The following is a 19,246-nucleotide window of genomic DNA, read 5'->3' as shown; positions in this document are numbered from 1 at the left end:
TGGTCCTTTTCGAATACTCCTGTGGCCTACGCTCTTGACCTCCTGCAATGCGCATCTCCAATGTTTTTCATGTCTCCCTCTTGAAACCATTGGTTTGCAATCGGTTTACCACTGTGTTGCCTGGCCCCCGCCCTATCTTTGTTGACAACCATGAGGAGTATGAGGTCAGCTGTATTATTGACTCTTGTATGTCCAGGGGCCGCGTACAGTATTTGGTTCACTGGAGATGCTACGGTCCGGAGGAGCGTTCATGGGTTCCCTCCTCTGATGTTCATGCTCCCACCCTCCTCTGTGCCTTCCATGCTCGTTTCCCCAATAAGCCTTTTGTCCTCCTGCGGGGGAGGGGTCGTTGAGGGGAGGGTACTGTCAGGGTTTTTTCCCTGATCTGTTTGCCATGTGCTGCTAGCAGCCATTTTACTCACCTCTCTTGCTACTCTGGTGCATACTGTGTGATGCTGCTCATTTCCTGCACTTCCTTTTATGGCCAGACTGGTATACATCCTCCTTGTGAGACAGGATGCAGTCTCAGAATTGTGATGTCATCACTTATTATTTAAAGGGTCTCTGTTCAGTATGCTTTGCCCTTGCGTTGTCTCAGACATGTTTGTGAGAGCTCCTGTGTATTACCTGGCTGTCTGACGTCCCTCCTGGTTCCTGATCCCTGGCTTGTTCCTGACTCTGCTGTTCTCCTTGTTCCTGATTCCGGCTCGTCTGACTATTGTCTTTGGCTACTGACTCGGCTCGTCTGACTACCAGCTCTGGTTTTGATTCCTAGCTTGTTATTTTACTTGTGGACTTTTTATTATTTTTTGCTATTAATAAAGGTGTGATTATTTTTGCACTTCTCGTCTCAGTCTGATTCCTGGCACCCTGACACTAATTTGCTTTATTCTTGTTATATCCTTTGCTGACAAGCATATCTAGACAGGCTCAGTAGCTGCTGATTGGTGGCTGCACATAGATGTCTCATGTCATTGGCTCACCCATGTGCATTGCTATTTCTTCAATAAAGGATATCTAAAGAATGAAGAAAATTAGATAATAGAAGTACTTTAAAATGTTGTTTAAAATTGTATTCTCTACCTGAATCATGATAGAAACATGTTGGGTTTAGTGTTCCTTTAAGCATATGCCCCTGCTTTTCAACAAAAGATACCAAGAGAACAAGACACATTGATAATAAAAGTAAATTGTTTAAAATTGCATGCTCTAGCTCTGAAACATGAAAGAAAAATGTTGGGTTTCGTCAGTTACTCTTTAATTACAAATTCAGATGCAAAGATTATGATCAAGGTCATGGTAGGCACTGTAGAATCTACAAAAGCACAACATGTTTTCATAACATTCTAATGCTGGTGTGTCCAGGAGGTAAATAGCCCCATAGCTCTAGTCAGAAACAAAGAATTGTATTCCACCGACAGATCGGTTTACCGTATGTTTACATCATAAACAACAGATCAGATTGCACAGCACTAGAAAATGTGTCAACATTTGCTACAACCGAGTTCCTCGTGTTGCAGGGAGTGCACATCTCATGATTGATTACAGGTGTATAGTACACACCTTGTAAGTATAATATTTCTGTTACTATAGAATAATCAGTCAAGTCTAAACACAGTAAAATCTTTTTACTGCAATTGTTTTTCAATAGACAAACTCCGCCCACCATCTGTCTTATTTTTCTGCAAACAAGGCCAACCATGGTCATATTATTAGTATAAAGTACAGTGTTTTGCAGTTGTTATCAGTTAAAGGGACATGAAACCCAATTTTTTTCTTTTATGATTCAGATAGAGCATTTAAACAACTTTCTAATTTACTTCTATCACAGACATCCCTGAACCTGCAAAAACTCATTACAGGGAGGTGGCTTCACCCGGTACTGCGCCGCCCCCCCCCTCCCAGTTATATATTGGACATCTTGAAACCCTAAATAAGATAGAGACTTATCATTAAAGTAGCTTCCCGCTAAAGTCACATAAAAAAGTAGCTTTATTGCGCAACCACATACAAAAAAATATTTTCCAGAGATTGTACGCTTGTTAAATGCTTAAATATTTTAGAATACGAAGTTTAATTACGTGCAGTAAATAAGGTAGTATTTGTGTTTTATTTTTATTAAAATCAGTGGGGGCTTTTTGGTTACTGATGCATGATTTGAGGGTTCTATAACGTCCCAGCAACTAAAGGCATTCTTAAAGAAACACTTTTTTGTATTTGGGCCACATTGGATCATGGTATTTGGAGTTTCAGGGAGATCGCATTCCATTTGCTGGCATCAGGGAGCCGCTATTACAATCAGGGAGAGTTGGGATGTCTGCTATCAACACATTTTCTTTGTTCTCTTGGTATATTTTGCTGAAAAGCAGGAAGGTAAGCTCCTGAGCATGCACTTGTCTGTCGCACTATATGGCAACAGTTTTGCAATAATGTAATCAATATGCAATAGCACTAGATGGCAGTGCTAGTTCCTGCCATGTTGTGCTCCAGACACCTACGTAGGCATCTCTTCAACAAAGAACATCATTGGAATAAAGCTTGTATGTTCTATCTGAATCAAAAAAGAAAATGTTGTCCCTTTAAACCCAATTAGGGAAAGATTTGTAGCAGGGTTAGCTGTGAAAATTTATCAGGGGGCGTTTTCAAGTTCTGAGAATGAGAAAACTTAATTTTTTTCAAAATGAAAATCAATTATATGAAAAGGGGCAACAGGAATAATTAATACATTGTATATAAAAAATCTTATTGTCCCTTTAATAACATTTGCCCAAAATACAGATTTTCAACTTCTTCAAGATAGACAGTTGTAAAATGTTACTGCAGTCCTGATACATTGGGTCTTCTCACTGCAAACATTTTGATTAGCATTATTAGCAGATATCTTGCCCACTAACATGCTCTGTAATGACACTTGTACTGCTGCATAGCAACACACCCCTTTCTGTGCATACATTTTTGTTGAGACTGGGTACTGTCTGGCACAGAACATTGTGCGAGATTGGGGTTTCCTATTTTCTTTTTTCCAAATGTTATTGGCTAAAGGCTTTAGTCAGATGAGTATTTGATTCAGTCCAGTGAAATCCAATGATCTGCTGAACATAAATTGCCAGTGTTTTACTTTTGCAAGAATAAATATCACATTTTCAAGCGTCAGCCTAAATGCCCAGTAGGCAGCTAATGATCCTTTTCACCAGACCTTAAACGAGTTACGAGTAGAGACTTTTTTTTATTTGTGTCAAGTGTATTTGTCAGATGCAACAAAGCTGCAAACAATAGTCTTTATTTCTGTAATTAAAAGTGATACGACATGACATAGTGTTTTGCCCCAAGTAAAATGGCAGAACGCAAGCTTCATACGAACAGTTTTACTTCCGGTACACCAACAAGCTCTCTTCCGGGTCAGGTGATAACACTGAAGATCACATGACCAAAAGTGCAGGAGGCGGAAGTGAAGCAGAAAGGTAAAGCAATAGCAGGTAAATGTCAACATAGAGGAGGATGGATAACGATAAAGAGGGTGGTTGAGACAAAGCAATGTGAGGAAAGTCAGAATATAAAGAATTCGAGTATATAACATATAGTAAAAGTGTCAGGTGATGAGACAGACGAGATGACAAAAGGGGTCGATGGGGGATGTAAGATGGGCAGTGGATATATGAGAAAGAGAGGGAGTGACGTAAAAAAGGAATACATTAAATGGATAGGGACAGATAACCATCATTTCTAAGGGGTACTTGATGTGATAAAATGGAAATGAAAGACCATCAGAATACAGTTGGGTGGCAGAGAATTACAAGACAAAGGGTGGTGTAAACACAATGAAAATATAAGGATAAGAAACAGTGAACGGTTTGAATGTTAGAAAAGTAGAACAAAGGATAAATATGTATTAAATTATACAGGTTATGTGATAGTGAAGAGCAAACACAGAAAGTAGAAACTAAGAAAGTCTTATATAGGGGAGTAAAGTGAAGGAGGATTATGATAATAAGAGAGTGAGTCAAAGATATGAAAGAGTGTGAGAATAATAGTGGATAAGCATGTTTTTCTGGGTAGCTGATTCACTAAAACTTGGTCATCTCATAACCCACATTTCTAAGCATTTGACTATTTCCATCTTTTTCTTCGTACTGATCAGATGTCCAATCACTGTGCTCATCAGGTTGGGAATTACTTTTTAAATTATTGCCTGTTAGGTTTACTTGATGACTAGAGATGAATAATATTGAGTCCATAGCTTGTTGAAAAGAAAGGGGATTAGAGCAAAAATGTTAAAAGGGCCATCTGAGTGAAACATGACATTTGTTACAACATGTAATTTTATCACTATTAACCATGCAAATCTATGTGTTTAAAACTTGCAAAGTTAAAGGGATATTGAACCCAAATTTTAGCATGCAATATAGCATGCAATTTTAAGCAACTTTCTAATTTACTCCTATTATCAATTTTTCTTCATTCTCTTGCTACCTTTATTTGAAAAAGAAAGTCCAGAACCCTGAACAGCACTTGTTTATTGGTGGATGAATTTATCCACCAATCGGCAAGAACAACCCAGGTTGTTAATAAAAAATGGTCCACCTTCTAAACTTACATTCTTGCTTTTCAAATAAAAATAACAAGAGAATGAAGAACATTTAATAATAGGAGTAAATTATAAAGTTGCTTAAAATTACATGCTCTATCTGAATAACAAAAGAAAAAAATTGGGTTCAATGTCCCTTTAAAGCACAGCTTGGGAGCCGCTGGTCCCAAGAGGAAACTTCCACTGAGCTGATCAGCAGTACAAACTACATGTCTGGGTCGTGTTCTCTGCAGCTTCTCAGTGGTTCTTTAGCTATTTGTTTAACCTTTTTTCTGGACTTAAACTAGGGATGCCACCCTGGTCATGTTTTCCTAGACACTTATGACTTACGCATGTTGCGGTGTAAGCAGAGGGGATTATGTATTGTTCATCTGGACATCACATGAACAGTGCGGATGAACAGCACAATACATGTTCCTCCCTGGACAACATGTATAACTTATAAGTGTTTAGGAAAACATGGCCTGGGTGGCAACCCTTTAAGGGTCAATAGTAATAAAATGACGTGCTCTAGTAAATTGGAGAATGTTGTTTTTAAATATAACGGCCCTTTAAATGACCGTTATAGTTAAAAACAACATTCTCCAGTTTACTAGAGAATTTTTTTTTTGGGTTCAGTGTTCCTTTAAGGTTCTAAAGAGAAAATTGAAATAGGGATGGGATTAGAAGAAATGTGTTATGGAGATCCAGAGAATCCAATAGATAATGATGAATTGAAGACTGTGTTTGGGATTAAATGAGAAACCCATGGGATTGGAGGACTAATGAACACAAGAGAGAATGACAGATTAGCACATGCAGGACAGGTGTTAGTTGAAGCAGCTGTAGATGCATAAATGAGATTGAATCTGGTAAAGAAGATGTGAGCTAACTAGCAGAGAAAGAAATTCAATGTTGTTTGATTTGAAAGACCCAGACAAGGAAGAACAAGAGAGGGAGAATGATAGATCAGCGTTGTTGGGGGAGGTAATTACAGAACAGTAAATTAAAAAAAAAGTCTATAATGCAATATGCTAGAGATAAACCTATCAATTTAATTCCATGAAGGTGTTCATTAAAGGGATAGTAACCCCAAATATTTTCTTTAATGATTCAGATAGAGCTTGCAATTTTAAGCAACTTTCTAATTTACTCCGATTATGAATTTTTTTTCTTTGTTCTCTTGCTATCTTTATTTGAAAAAGCAGAAATAAAAGCTTTGGAGACAACCCATTTTAGGTTGAGAACCTGGGTTGCACTTGCTGATTGGATGGCTAAATGTAGCCGCCAATCATCAAGCCCCATCCAGGGTACTGAACCATAAATAGGCTGGCTCCAAAGCTTCTATTCCTGCTTTTTCAAAAAAAGATAACAAGAGAATGAAGAAAATTTGATAATAGGAGTAAATTAGAACGTTGCTTAAAATTGCTGCTCTATCTGAATCATGAATGAAACTATTTGGGTTTAGTATCCCTTTAAAGTGTGGATCATCAATTTTCTTTTTAAGGAACACAAACACATGGATTAGATTAGCAATATGTTTAAATAATTTATTGTATTGTTTTAAGTTTTGTAGCATTAAAAATAATGATTTCAAGGGATAGTCTAATCAAAATTAAACTTTGATGATTCAGAATGTAAGCTTAGGAGCTGGCACATTTTTGGTGCAGCACCTGCGTAGCGCTTGCTGATTGGTGGCTACATTTATACGTCTATCAGCAAGCACTACCCAGGTGCTTAACCAAAAATGGACTGACTCATTCCTACTTTTTCAAATAAAGAAAAAATGATAATAGGAGTAAAATAGAAAGCTGCTTACAATTATATGCTCTATGTGAATCACAAAAGTTTAATTTTGACTAAACTATCCCTTTAATAGAAAAACACTTATCATTTTCTGACAATTTATTTTCTGTTCTTTTTGCATAGGAGGCACCATTAGGCATATTTTTAAATTCAATTGTTTAATATCAAAACAAGTGTGGGAGGTGCTTTACAGTAAGGGAAAAACAGTAGACTTATGATACTGTTGTGGAATGGTGTTTTTAAGTGTCAGCTTTATGTTTTTTTATCATGAAATCTTGACTTGAAGGAATATTGTATATAAAAAATATTTGAGTTTTTCTTGCATGAAAAGTTTAATTATAAGCTATTTTAATTGAAACTAGCATTGACAGTAAATTGTATATCTTGGTATTCAAGCTCTCTTCATGATCTGAGTCTGATGTTGGTGGACAGAGACAGGTCTTAACAGTCATAAAAAGTGAGTTAATTTCTATTAGGACTTAGCACATATTTTTAAATTAAAATTAAAAAAAGCTTTAAAGCATTTTAAAATACCCTTGTTTTTATATAAAATGAAAGAAAGGTATCTTTAGATATTTCAAGATTCAACAGACTTTATTATCATACGTAAGTGCGAACCAGATTTTTTTAAAATGAATAATTATATGTAGCATAATTCAACAAATTAGGAGCAAAAAGTGAAATTCTAGGTGTTGTGGCTCCCTGGTTCTTGTGAGTTATGAATGAAACTGAAAGTAAATCTTTGAAACAAATAAAGGGCACTTTCATTCATGAATTATAAGATACTTCATGTAGAAAGCTCCTTTATTTGATTCAATCGATCGCCGCTCTTAGCTGCTACAGCAGCGTAAGGCTAAAAAATTTTTTGGCTAAGAGGTGACATTTTCACCTCTTAGCTAATAGCCATGCGGTAAATCCGGCTCCCATGGGCTCCAAGCCGGATTTACTGTATGGCTATTGGCTAAGAGGTGAAAACGTCACCTCTTAGCCAAATTTTTTTTTAGTCTTGCGCTGCTGTCTATCTATCTATTGGGTTCTTGTAAAGCGCGGCAATTTACCCGTAAGGGTCTCAAGGCGCTGAGGGTTGCAGTTCAGTCGAAGAGCCAGGTCTTGAGGTCCTTTCTGAACTTAGTTAGGGTGGTAGCTTGTCTGAGGTGCAGCGGGAGGGTGTTCCAAGTCTTGGCTGCCAGGTGAGAGAAGGATCTGCCTCCCGCTGTGGTTTTCCTGATGCGGGGGATGACAATCGAAGTTGTCTGGCAGGGGTGTAGAAGGTAACGCGGTGGTTCAAGTATCCGGGACCGATGTTGTGGAGGGCCTTGAATGCGTGGGTGAGAAGCTTGAAGGTTATTCTTTTGTTGATGGGGAGCCAGTGCAGGTCCCGCAGCTGTTTGGTGATGTGGCATTGACGAGGGATGTCAAGGATTAGTCTGGCCGAGGCGTTCTGGATGCGCTGTAGTCTCTTTTGGAGCTTGATGGTGGTGCCGGCGTAGAGTGCATTACCATAGTCCAGTCGGCTGCTGACGAGGGCTTGAGTGACAGTCTTCCTGGTCTCGGTTGGGATCCATTTGAAGATCTTTCGCAGCAGGTGAAATGTGTGGAAGCATGCAGAAGAGACAACATTGATTTGCCGGACCATGGAGAGCGATGAGTCCAGGATGACGCCTAGATTTCGTGCATGGTCGTTGGGGGTTGGAGGGTGTCCGAAGGCTGTGGGCCACCAGGAGTTATTCCAAACGGATGTGGTGGGACCGAGGAGGAGGACTTCGGTCTTGTCTGTGTTCAGCTTTAGGCAGTTGCAGCTCATCCAGGTGGCGACTGCTGTCAGCCCTTCGTGGACGTTTCTAAGACTAAGAGCAGTGATCGATTGAATCAAATAAAGGAGTTTTCTATATGAAGTATCTTATACTTCATGAATAAAAGTGCCCTTTATTTGTTTCAATAGTAAATCCTAGCGTTTGTAAAACGCTAGGATTTACTTTAACTTTAATCGCTATTTAAACATTACACACTTAAAGGTTTCAGTATTTCATATGACTACTTAAAAAAGGACATTCTAGAGCAAAAACTATATCCTCTAATTTATTACAGCAGTTTAACCCCTGCTAACACATAGGTAAAGACTCACTTGGGAGCTGAAGAGAATTGCTCGTCCTAAGCAGGAAACAACTTGTGAGCCAATTTGCAGCGGCAGTCATAAGACCCCACAAATGACTGACTTTTTTCAGCTCTGGAGCTGTAGTGCTTGTGGCTCTGAAGTGGGATTTTACCTATGTGTTTAACACATTGTGGTGGTTAAACACATAGGGCTAGATTACAAGTTGAGCACTATTGATAATGCATAGTGCATTTTTTGACCTTGGCTTCACAAGAACATTAACGCACAATTGGATATGTTGTTAGTTTAAATGCATTTTATCCAGAGCAAAATGTTTGACCAAAGCGGTTCGTACCTAATTAAAAAATAGCACACCCCTATAATTTTAATGAGAAGTGGTAGTGGTGTGCATATTTGTGCTAGTATTACGTAGTTGGTTAAAGGTACAATAAAAACAAAAGGACATTTAAATGGATTGTATAGAGCAGGGGTTCTCAAACTTTTTTGCGCCAGGGACCCTTTACAGGGGAGAAAATTTTCCAAGGACCCCCTTGTAATATTATTACTAAGTAAGCATATGCTTATTACAATTTGTAGTCTTAGTTGCCATTGGAAGTATTTTAATTATTAAACATTTCAACCTAAATAATTCAGACCTGTTTCACTGTTATTAACAGAAACACATTTCAATTTACACTTCAGAGTAATTTTATTCAAAGTGCATTTGGACTCAACTTGACAGCATTTACTTTGTCATTTTTATTAACAACTTTTATAAAATCAACAGTAGCAACGCTGGCATTTAAAATTGCCAGTCTAAAGATGAGTTTAACTTTGTGTTTCAACTTTAAAATAATAAATTAATTGAAGTTTTCAAGAGACAGTTACAGCAAACATCATAGTAATTAAACTTATTACTTTTATAACATCCTTAATGAGATGGATGAGCCTGTCTCTCACTACACAGTTTATCCACTCTTGGAGGGATGGATGACGAGCAGACTCTCAGATCATTCTCCACATGCAAGCAAGCTCTGTACTTAGTCTTCATTGCAGTCAAAGTTGAGAATGATGACTCACAGAGGTATGTGGTAGGAAAGGGTAGCAATATTCTCATTGCCTCAGCAGTGAGTTCAGGATACTTATGTGACAGGTAGGGCCAGAAATCAGCAAAAGACACCTGCTGGAATCGGGCCTTCAATGTCCTATCAGAGGATAAGTCCAAAAGCTCCTCTTCTGCCTTACCAGTAAGGCCACTTGTTGTTACAGTTGGGGCAAAGGGATCCCGCACCCAGTCCCAGGCATCGGTGTTCACATTGGAGAAGTAACAGTTGAAGTGCTTGCTTAGTGCAGTGAGGTGAGAGATGGCTACTTCGCTCACTATAGCCACAGACAGGTTGTTTTGGTGCAGAAATTCTGTCATTTGGGGAAACATGTCTGTTACTCCGTCTCGTATCCTTTTTCTCCATAGCTCCGTTTTCTTCATAAAGGTGGTGATTTTGTTGCTGACTTCCAGGATAGATGCATAGCCTCCTTGGATTGAGAGGTTGAGGCTTTTGATCAAGTTGAATATGTCAGCAAGATATGCCAATTTGGCTACAAAATCTGGATTGGAAAAAAACTCTGCGAAATCGGGTTTGTGCTCTCTCATAAACTCCGCCATCTCACTACGTAGCTCGAACACCTGCTGCAAAACTTTACCACGAGAAAGCCATCACGCTTCACAGTGATATAGCAGTGTGTCATGCCCAGCCTCCATCTCCCTACAAAGTTGTCCAAACAAACGTGTCTGCAGTGCCCTTGACTTCACAAAATTAACTGCCGCCACAGCTGTGTTTAAAACAATGTGAAGGTTAGGTTCCATATCTTTTGATGCAAGCGCCTGTTGATGCAGCATACAGTGCATAGCCATAAACTTCGGGTTGACAGCCTTTATCCGCGCATCAACCCCACTTTTTCTGCCCGTCATCACCGCCGGACCATCCGTACAAACAGCCGCACATATTTCCCAGGTAAGTCCCGCTTGAGTCATGAAAGCATCCAAGAGTCTGAATATTTCTTCACCCGTTGTCCTCCCAGGATAGCGAAGCAAAACGATCAACTGAGCCGCACCAGCAATGTCTGTAGATTCGTCCAACTGAATAGAACATTTCTCACAGGTACGCAATCTATCCAGTAGCTGTGACTGAATGTCATCCGCAAGTTCTTCAATTCTCCAATTGTGTGTGGCTTTTTACTTCTAGCAATCCATTGAGCTATCAAATATGAAGCCTTCTGTGCTTTCTCGGAAGTTGAGGCCAGGGTCACCATCAGTTTTTTCTGGCGGGTGTATTCCTCGCTCTTTCTATGGAAAAAGTCTTTGGTTTTACCCTGATATTCACTGTGCTTTGTGATTAAATGTTGCTTTAGCTTGGCTGGCTTCATGGCTTCGTTAGCTAGCACCTTAAGACATATGACACATTTTGGTCTCCCGTCTCTGTTCTCAATAAAACCAAACTGAATATAGCTGTCATCATATTTTCTCAATTTGGTTAGTTTGGGCCTACCATCACTTGACGAGGTTGACTGCCTAAGCTATTTCTCCATGGTCGCTTCAGTAACACGGTCATAAGCCAAGCTAAGCAGCAACAACAACGTTTTGTTGCTGCTTGAGTGAAATTATTAATTCATGGCAGATTGACTTGATGTGTCACAGTCATAAATAAACTAAGATTCTATTGGTCCAAAGCTAGCGTGGTCGGGAGTAACAGACGCAGTGAAATATTTCAACACTCACACAGCAAATCAAAAGGATTATAGACAAAGTTATGGCTCCAGGTTAATGAAGACCTATCTCCCCCAAATATGAACATACGTTAGTTCAGATTCCACACATTGCTGAAACAGTTTATATGGAGGCTCACTTTTCAGGTTCAGTTTAGAAGCCGCATCATTAGTAACATCAGCGTGATATTGCTCTCCAAAACTAAACGGATATAGGTCCGGACAATATGCAAGTGAATAAAGGAGAAATGAACAGGTAGGAGGAGGAGTAGTAGGTCAAATTGCAACCTCCCAAACAGCGTTTTCCAGGCACTGTCAAATTAGAAGCACAAAAGTTCAATAAAAGAGAAGTTGCAGGCAGTAAAAAAAATAAGATAGTAAAAATAGCCAATTTTTTTGCGGACCCCCAAGCTATGGATCACGGACCCTCTGGGGTTCGGGGACCCCACTTTGAGAACCACTGGTATAGAGCATATAATTTTAAACTATTTTCCAATTTACTTCTGTTATTAATTGTGCTTAGTTCTCTTGGTATCCTTTGTTAAAGAGTAATCCTAGGTGATTTTTGAAGCGTGCATATGTCTTTAATTATCTGGCAGCTGTGTTTGCAACAATTTTATTGGAATTTTATACATGGCAGCAAACACTGTTGCCATATAATTCTAAAGACATGTGCATGCTTCTACCAGCCTACCTAGGTTTACCTTTCAATATAGGATACCAAGAGAACAAAGCAAATTTGATAATATAAACCAGTTGTTAAGTTGTTTGATATTGCTTGCTCTATCTTCAGTGGAAGGAAAGTCAAACAGCTTGGACAAATCCAGTAAAAAAAATATTAATAAAAATAACAAAACTTTAAAGACAAAACACAAAGGGCTTATAAGGACCAAAGCACACTATGCCAGCTCTATGGTTATGAGAACGTACACTGCCACTCAGCTTTTTCCAACGATCTCATAAACAGCGTCTGTAAAGTCCCCACCTGCTCTGACGTGTCAGTCTCTGCGTGTGTCAACTCTCTCGACGTACGTTTCACCAAAATACTTCCGCTTTTTTCAAGGATTCTGTCTGCCTTTCCTTCCATTGATGGAGTGGAATTCATAATGCTTTATTCCTAAAAGCTCAATCTTTAGCTTTGTATTATGTAAATGAGGTCCTGCTTCACCAGTTGCTCCCAGTCTTTAACATAACTTCACTCTTTGATTCAGCACCAGTTAAAGGGACATGAAACCCAAATTTTTTATTTCATGATTTAGAAAGAGTATGCAATTTTAAACAACTTAATAATTTACTTCTATTATCTAATTTGCTTAATTCTCTTGACACACTTTGCTGAAAAGCATATCTAGATAGGCTCAGTAGCTGCTGATTGGTTGCTGCACATAGATGCCTTGTGTGATTGGCTCCCCCATATGCATTGCTATTTCTTCAATAAAGGATAGCTTAAGAATGAAGCAAAATAGATAATAGAAGTAAATTGGAATGTTGTTTAAAATTGTATTTTCTACTTGAATCATGAAAGAAAAATTTTGGGTTTAGTGTCCCTTTAACCCCTTAGTGACCAGAGTACTTTTCCATTTTCTGTCCGTTTGGGACCAAGGCTATTTTTACATTTCTGCAGTGTTTGTGTTTAGCTGTAATTTTCCTCTTACTCATTTACTGTACCCACACATATTATATACCGTTTTTCTCGCCATTAAATGGACTTTCTAAAGATACCATTATTTTCATCATATCTTATAATTTACTATAAAAAAAATTTAAAATATGAGGAAAAAATGGAAAAAAACACACTTTTTCTAACTTTGACCCCCAAAATCTGTTACACATCTGCAACCACCAAAAAACACTCATGCTAAATAGTTTCCAAATTTTGTCCTGAGTTTAGAAATACCCAATGTTTACATGTTCTTTGCTTTTTTTTGCAAGTTATAGGGCAATAAATACAAGAAGCACTTTGCTATTTCCAAACCACTTTTTTTCAAACTTAGCGCTAGTTACATTGGAACACTGATATCTTCCAGGAATCCCTGAATATCCCTTGACATGTATATATATTTTTTTAGAAGACATCCCAAAGTATTGATCTAGGCCCATTTTGGTATATTTCATGCCACCATTTCACCGCCAAATGCGATCAAATAAAAAAAATTGTTCACTTTTTCACACATTTTGTTACAAACTTTAGGTTTCTCACTGAATTTATTTACAAACAGCTTGTGCAATTATGGCACAAATGGTTGTAAATGCTTCTCTGCAATCCCCTTTTTTCATAAATAGCAGACATATATGGATTTGGTGTTGCTTTTTGGTAATTAGAAGGCCGCTAAATGCCACTGCGCACCACACGTGTATTATGCCCAGCAATGAAGGGGTTAATTAGGGAGCATGTAGGGAGCTTGTAGGGTTAATTTTAGCTTTATTGTAGTGTAGTAGACAACCCTAAGTATTGATCTAGGCCCATTTTGGTATATTTCATGTCACCATTTCAACGCCAAATGCGATTAAATAAAAAAAAAAGTAAAATTTTTCACAATTTTAGGTTTCTCACTGAAATCATTTACAAACAGCTTGTGCAATTATGGCACAAATGGTTGTAAATGCTTCTCTGGGATCCCCTTTGTTGAGAAATAGCAGACATATATGGCTTTGGCGTTGCTTTTTGGTAATTAGAAGGCCGCTAAATGCCGCTGCGCATCACACGTGTATTATGGCTAGCAGTGAAGGGGTTAATTAGGTAGCATGTAGGGAGCTTGCAGGGTTAATTTTAGCTTTAGTGTAGAGATCAGCCTCCCACCTGACACATTACACCCCCTGATCCCTCCCAAACAGCTCTCTTCCCTCCCCCACCCCACAATTGTCCCCGCCATGTTAAGTACTGGCAGAAAGTCTGCCAGTACTAAAAAAAAAAGCTATCCTTGATAAAACATAAATAAAAAAAAATGCATATTTACATATGCTGCTCTGGAGGATCCCCCCTTAGCCCCCAACCTCCCTGATACCCCCCAAACAGCTCTTTACCCATCCCCCTCTAACTTATTAGTAGCCATCTTTGGTACTGGCAGCTGTCTGCCAGTACCCAGTTTATAGTAAAACCTTGTTTTATTGTTATTTTAAAATAGTTTTCTGTAGTGTAGCTTGCCCCCCCCCAAAAGACAAACCCACCACCCCTCCCAGATCTCTTAGATCGATATAAATATATATATTTTTGGCAATCACTGCCACTTTTCCCCCATACATGTTCTGTAGTGTAGCGGTTCCCACCCGCTTCCTACCCCCCCCCCGCGCGCGCGCGCGCACCCTCGTGCACGCGCGCGCACCCGCGCGCGCACCCGGCGTTCCCGCCCACGATCCCGCCCCCCGCCACATCATACGGCCCATCGATGGCCGCCCACCCGCCTCCCAGACTGGCTCCCACCCACCAACGAAACCGGCCATCGATGTCCGGTACAGAGAGGGCCACAGAGTGGCTCTCTCTGCATCGGATGGCCAAGGGGGGTTATTGCAGGATGCCTCGATGTTGAGGCATCACTGCAATAACCGGAAAGCAGCTGGAAGCGAGCAGGATCGCTTCCAGCTGCTTTCCAGACCAAGGACGTACGCCACACGTCCTCGGTCATTAAGTGTATTTTTTTAGAGGACGTGTGGCGTACGTCCTTGGTCGTTAAGGGGTTAAGGACTATATACTTTCTTTTTACAATATACAGTAATGTGAAAAAGAAAATACAACCTCAGATGAACAACAACACATGCCATATTACACTGTGCCAAGATTTATTTCACAAAAATAAAGCCAAAATGGAGAAACCATGTGTAAAAATAAATAAATAAATATAACACCTTATGATTCAATAGCTTGTAGAACCATCTTTAGCAGCAATAACTTGAAGTAATTGTTTTATGTATGACTTTATCAGATTCTGTTAAAGATTTGCTGGTGTGCTTGGGATCATTGTCCTGTTGCATGACACAATTTCAGCCAAGCTTTAGCTGTTGGATAGATGGCCTCACATTTGACTCTAGAATACTTTGGTATACAGAGGAATTAATGGTCAACTCAATGACTGCAAGGTGCCCAGGTCCTATGGCTGCAAAATAAGCCAAAATCATCACCCCTCTCCACCGCCCTGCTTGACAGTTAGTATGAGGTGTTTGTGCTGACATGCTGTGTTTTGGTTTTTGCCAAATGTGGTGCTGTGCGTTATGGCCAAACATCTCCACTTTGGTCTTGTCTGTCCAAAAAGCATTGTACCAGACGTCTTGTGGTTTATTCAGATCCAAATTTGCAAACCTAGGCAGTGCGGCCCTGTTCTTTTTAGAGAGAAGGGTGTACTTAGTTTTTCACACATGGCTTCTCCATTTTGACTTTATTTTTGTTAAATAAATCATGACATAGTGTAATATGTCATGTGTTGTTGTTCATCTGAGGTTGTATTTACCTAATTTTAAGACCTGCTAAGGACCACATGATTGTTGTTATGTCCGGATATGTAAAACCATAGCATTCATAGAGGGTGTACTTTCTTTTTCACATGACTGTAAATTACACAGTGTTGGTGTTATGTATGTATGTATGTATGTATGTGTGTGTGTGTGTAGATATATATATATATATATATATATATATGTGTATATACAGAGAGGAATTGCCTGGTATTTCGGGGCTGGACTGACTGTAATAGGCGGGTTCAGACTGATATACTACAGGAAAGTTCTTCTCTGTGAAAAGCATTACTGGGCTAAAAAAGCTGCACCCAGGTGGTAAATCGCCATAGAACAGGCTAACAATAGTATTGAGCCAGTTGTTCATTCCTGTGAGTGCACTTCTCTCTGTATGTATTTAGTCTCCCTATGGGAAAAAGGGGCAACCAGACGTTGACTCCTTGCTCAGTGTGCTTAGAGGAATATGGCTACACCTCACTGACGAGGCCCAATGAAGGCCGAAACGATCGTCTGGGGTTGCTGTGTTCCTTGTTCAGAGAGGAATTGCCTGGTATTTCGGTGCTGGACTGACCGTAATAGGCGGGATCAGACTGATATACTACAGGAAAGTTCTTCTCTGTGAAAAGCATTACTGGGCTAAAAAAGCTGCACCCAGGTGGTAAATCGCCATAGAACAGGCTAACAATGGTATTGAGTCAGTTGTTCATTCCTGTGAGTGCACTTCTCTCTGCATATGTATGTGTGTATATATATATATATATATATATATATATATATATGTGTGTGTGTGTGTATATGTATATGTATATGTATATGTATATATATATATATGTATATGTATATATATATGTATATGTATGTATATGTGTGTATGTGTATGTGTATATATATATATATATATATATATATTATACATCTTCCAGCTTAACCCACCAATTGCCGACAGCCTGGGTGCAAAGATATGGCAAAATACAGGAACAGACGTTTGCACTCACAGGTCTTTTTTTCAAACTTTTAATGTGGAACGTTTTCGGGGTATTATAACCCCATCATCAGCATACAATAGTGACAATAATCAAACATTTTATAGTGTTTTACAACCAAAGTGTACCAATCACAAACCTCACATCTCCCCCAGCTTTCGCGGCGAAATTATCGGCAGTGGAACGCATAATGCATTCCACCGTCTTGGCTAATACCGGAAGTTTGAAACGTCACTTCCGGTTTAGTGCAACTTACGAATTTTATGCATTTACATCACAAATCTCAAAAGAGACTCAAAAAACCTGATTAGCTTCCAGGTAATATACATCATGTGTCGGTGTGGAGTGATAAGTGCTTAAAACTATCAACATTGTTAATATACTCCATTTATCGTGTCAAACTGTGTGGTGTATGTGTCCATTGTTATAGCAACCGTTGCCATAGAGACAACAATAGACGGCTGCTCAAATGCATACATACATTTAAAGTGAATAACTCAGACTATATATATTTTTAAAAATTTTAAGACGGGATATGATAAATACCTAATCCCTAAGGTGAAACATATCGAAGGAAATTAAAATCAAAATTAAATTGGATTACATTGTTGTGCCATTAATAGCCCATACCCAATATTTATAATATGTTAATGGAAAACTATAAACTTCGTTGTAGAATTACAAGTGATGGATATGAGCTGGGATAAGGCTGAACTAACTACAAGCACTGAGATAAATAGGAGGGCTAATGTGACTGATTTAAACCTATATATGCAGTGCACACCTCTGTCTACCTTGAGACCAGGAGTGATATCGCCGTCCATACATTATACCAATATTGTATCTAAGAATAAATACTTTGTAAGGTGGATGATACATATAAACCGTATCAATGGATAAATGTATTCATAGACATGACGGCAGATAGGCTGCCTAAGAAACTGGACAGGTTATGACAGTCAATAAATATATTAGTTAGATCAAGGATAGACATGTTACCTGTCCAATATATCTAATAGGTGTTAGGTAGCTAGCATCCCGGTATGAAATATGGGGTTCATTTGAGGGTATATGTCTAACCCACATCAGGATCGTGTATCTATGATAGAAAGTATAAATCGCACTTAATATCAATTGATAAATATTTTTCAAACATAATGAAGATTTGTAAATTTAAGGTAAAGACTACGTGCAGTAATTATTATCATGTATTTCACACAAAGTTCCATATTGCCTAGACTATTAAGATTTTAGGTGCAGATGTGAGTAATTAACACAGGTAGGCCAGGCTTCCACGTTATGTATTGGAATCAAAAATGATCCCAACCCACAGTGCTGAGAGAACAATGCGGGGAACCCCCTACAACAAGAGGGGACACCGCGAAGTGCAACTCAGAGCCACCATGCCACCCCGGTTGTACCCCAAGTTGGTAGCACACTATAATAGATTTTTAAAGTCTGGCATAGAATTCAGGCCACCAGGTATGATAGGCCCCAGGCGGAACATCCACTGTGCTTCACATTTCAGAAGCTGTTTGTTGCGGTCTCCACCTCGTTCCAGCGGAGGTATATGATCTATCAATATATACCGTATCGAGGAGACCGAATGTCCCTCATTCGCGCAATGTCGCGCCACAGGCTGCTCAGAAGTTCCTTCCTTGATGGCGGTCCTTATGGCATATCGATGATTAGCCATCCTTTCACGTAATGTTCCTGACACTTTGATACTATAGATACCAGTGGGGGGGGATTCCACTGATACGGATAGCAATTCATCAGGAACACCTTTCACACCTCCCAGTACATTTAGACAACACAACCAATATCCTCAATATGAGCCAAGATCACAATCTACACCGACACATTTTTTAGGGGTAACTACACGATCACGGGGAGGTGGAGACACAACAGACCCCACATTAGGAGGGCGGGGCATCAGACACAGGCCCCCAAAACGTCCACGCCAGAGGACATAATTATTAATCTTAGTACACACACACTCACGGTGAGTGAGCGGGAAGTACTTAATAAAGGCCTTTCTTTTGCCCCAAGTGCACCCGTCTGAATTTGATTTGAAATTTGATCTATATAAACTAAATAGATCCCTTTAAAATTAGGGATTTTTTTCAGAATAAAGAAACTACTTGTACTAAAACCCAGGTTGAACTCAAATGCAAGTTACCGACCACATTTGAGCCTGTTAATTGTAGCTCTAGTACTAAAACTTTTCTAAGAATGGTCTCTCAAGACCTTGATACTGAGCAAACAGAAACACTGTGGAAACACAATTTATCTAGGGATGAACAGAGGGCTATTCAAACCCTTCAAGCTGATTCCTCCATTGTAATTAGGCCCGCCGATAAGGGCGGGGCCATAGTGTTACTTAACTATACTGATTATAGAAATGACATTTTGGATCAGCTGTCTGATGTAAATACATATAAATCATTAACCAATGACCCCACTAACGTGTACAAAACACAATTAGATACCCTTTTAACATTGGGATTGGAACAAGGCTTTCTATCAGAACATATTTTGGAATTTTGTACCACCAAATTTCCCAGAGTACCTATTCTGTACTCTATC

At 39.2% G+C, this 19,246-nt stretch overlaps 1 protein-coding gene across 2 annotated transcripts in view; it reads left to right on the top strand.

The window, feature by feature from the left end:
- The first annotated feature begins 3,443 nt into the window (after window positions 1–3,443).
- Window positions 3,444–19,246, top strand: part of WWP2 (WW domain containing E3 ubiquitin protein ligase 2) — a 200,473-nt gene continuing 184,670 nt past the window's right edge. For both annotated transcript variants that reach the window (XM_053699468.1, XM_053699467.1), the window contains exon 1: window positions 3,444–3,461. The gene's annotated coding sequence lies outside the window, so the exon portion shown is untranslated. The remainder of the gene's footprint in view (window positions 3,462–19,246) is intronic.

The sequence above is a fragment of the Bombina bombina genome, chromosome 1 (assembly GCF_027579735.1).
Source record: "Bombina bombina isolate aBomBom1 chromosome 1, aBomBom1.pri, whole genome shotgun sequence".
NCBI classification, from domain to species: domain Eukaryota; kingdom Metazoa; phylum Chordata; class Amphibia; order Anura; family Bombinatoridae; genus Bombina; species Bombina bombina.
Note: the sequence above shows the minus strand (reverse complement) of the source record. Positions and strands in the feature narration are given on the sequence as shown.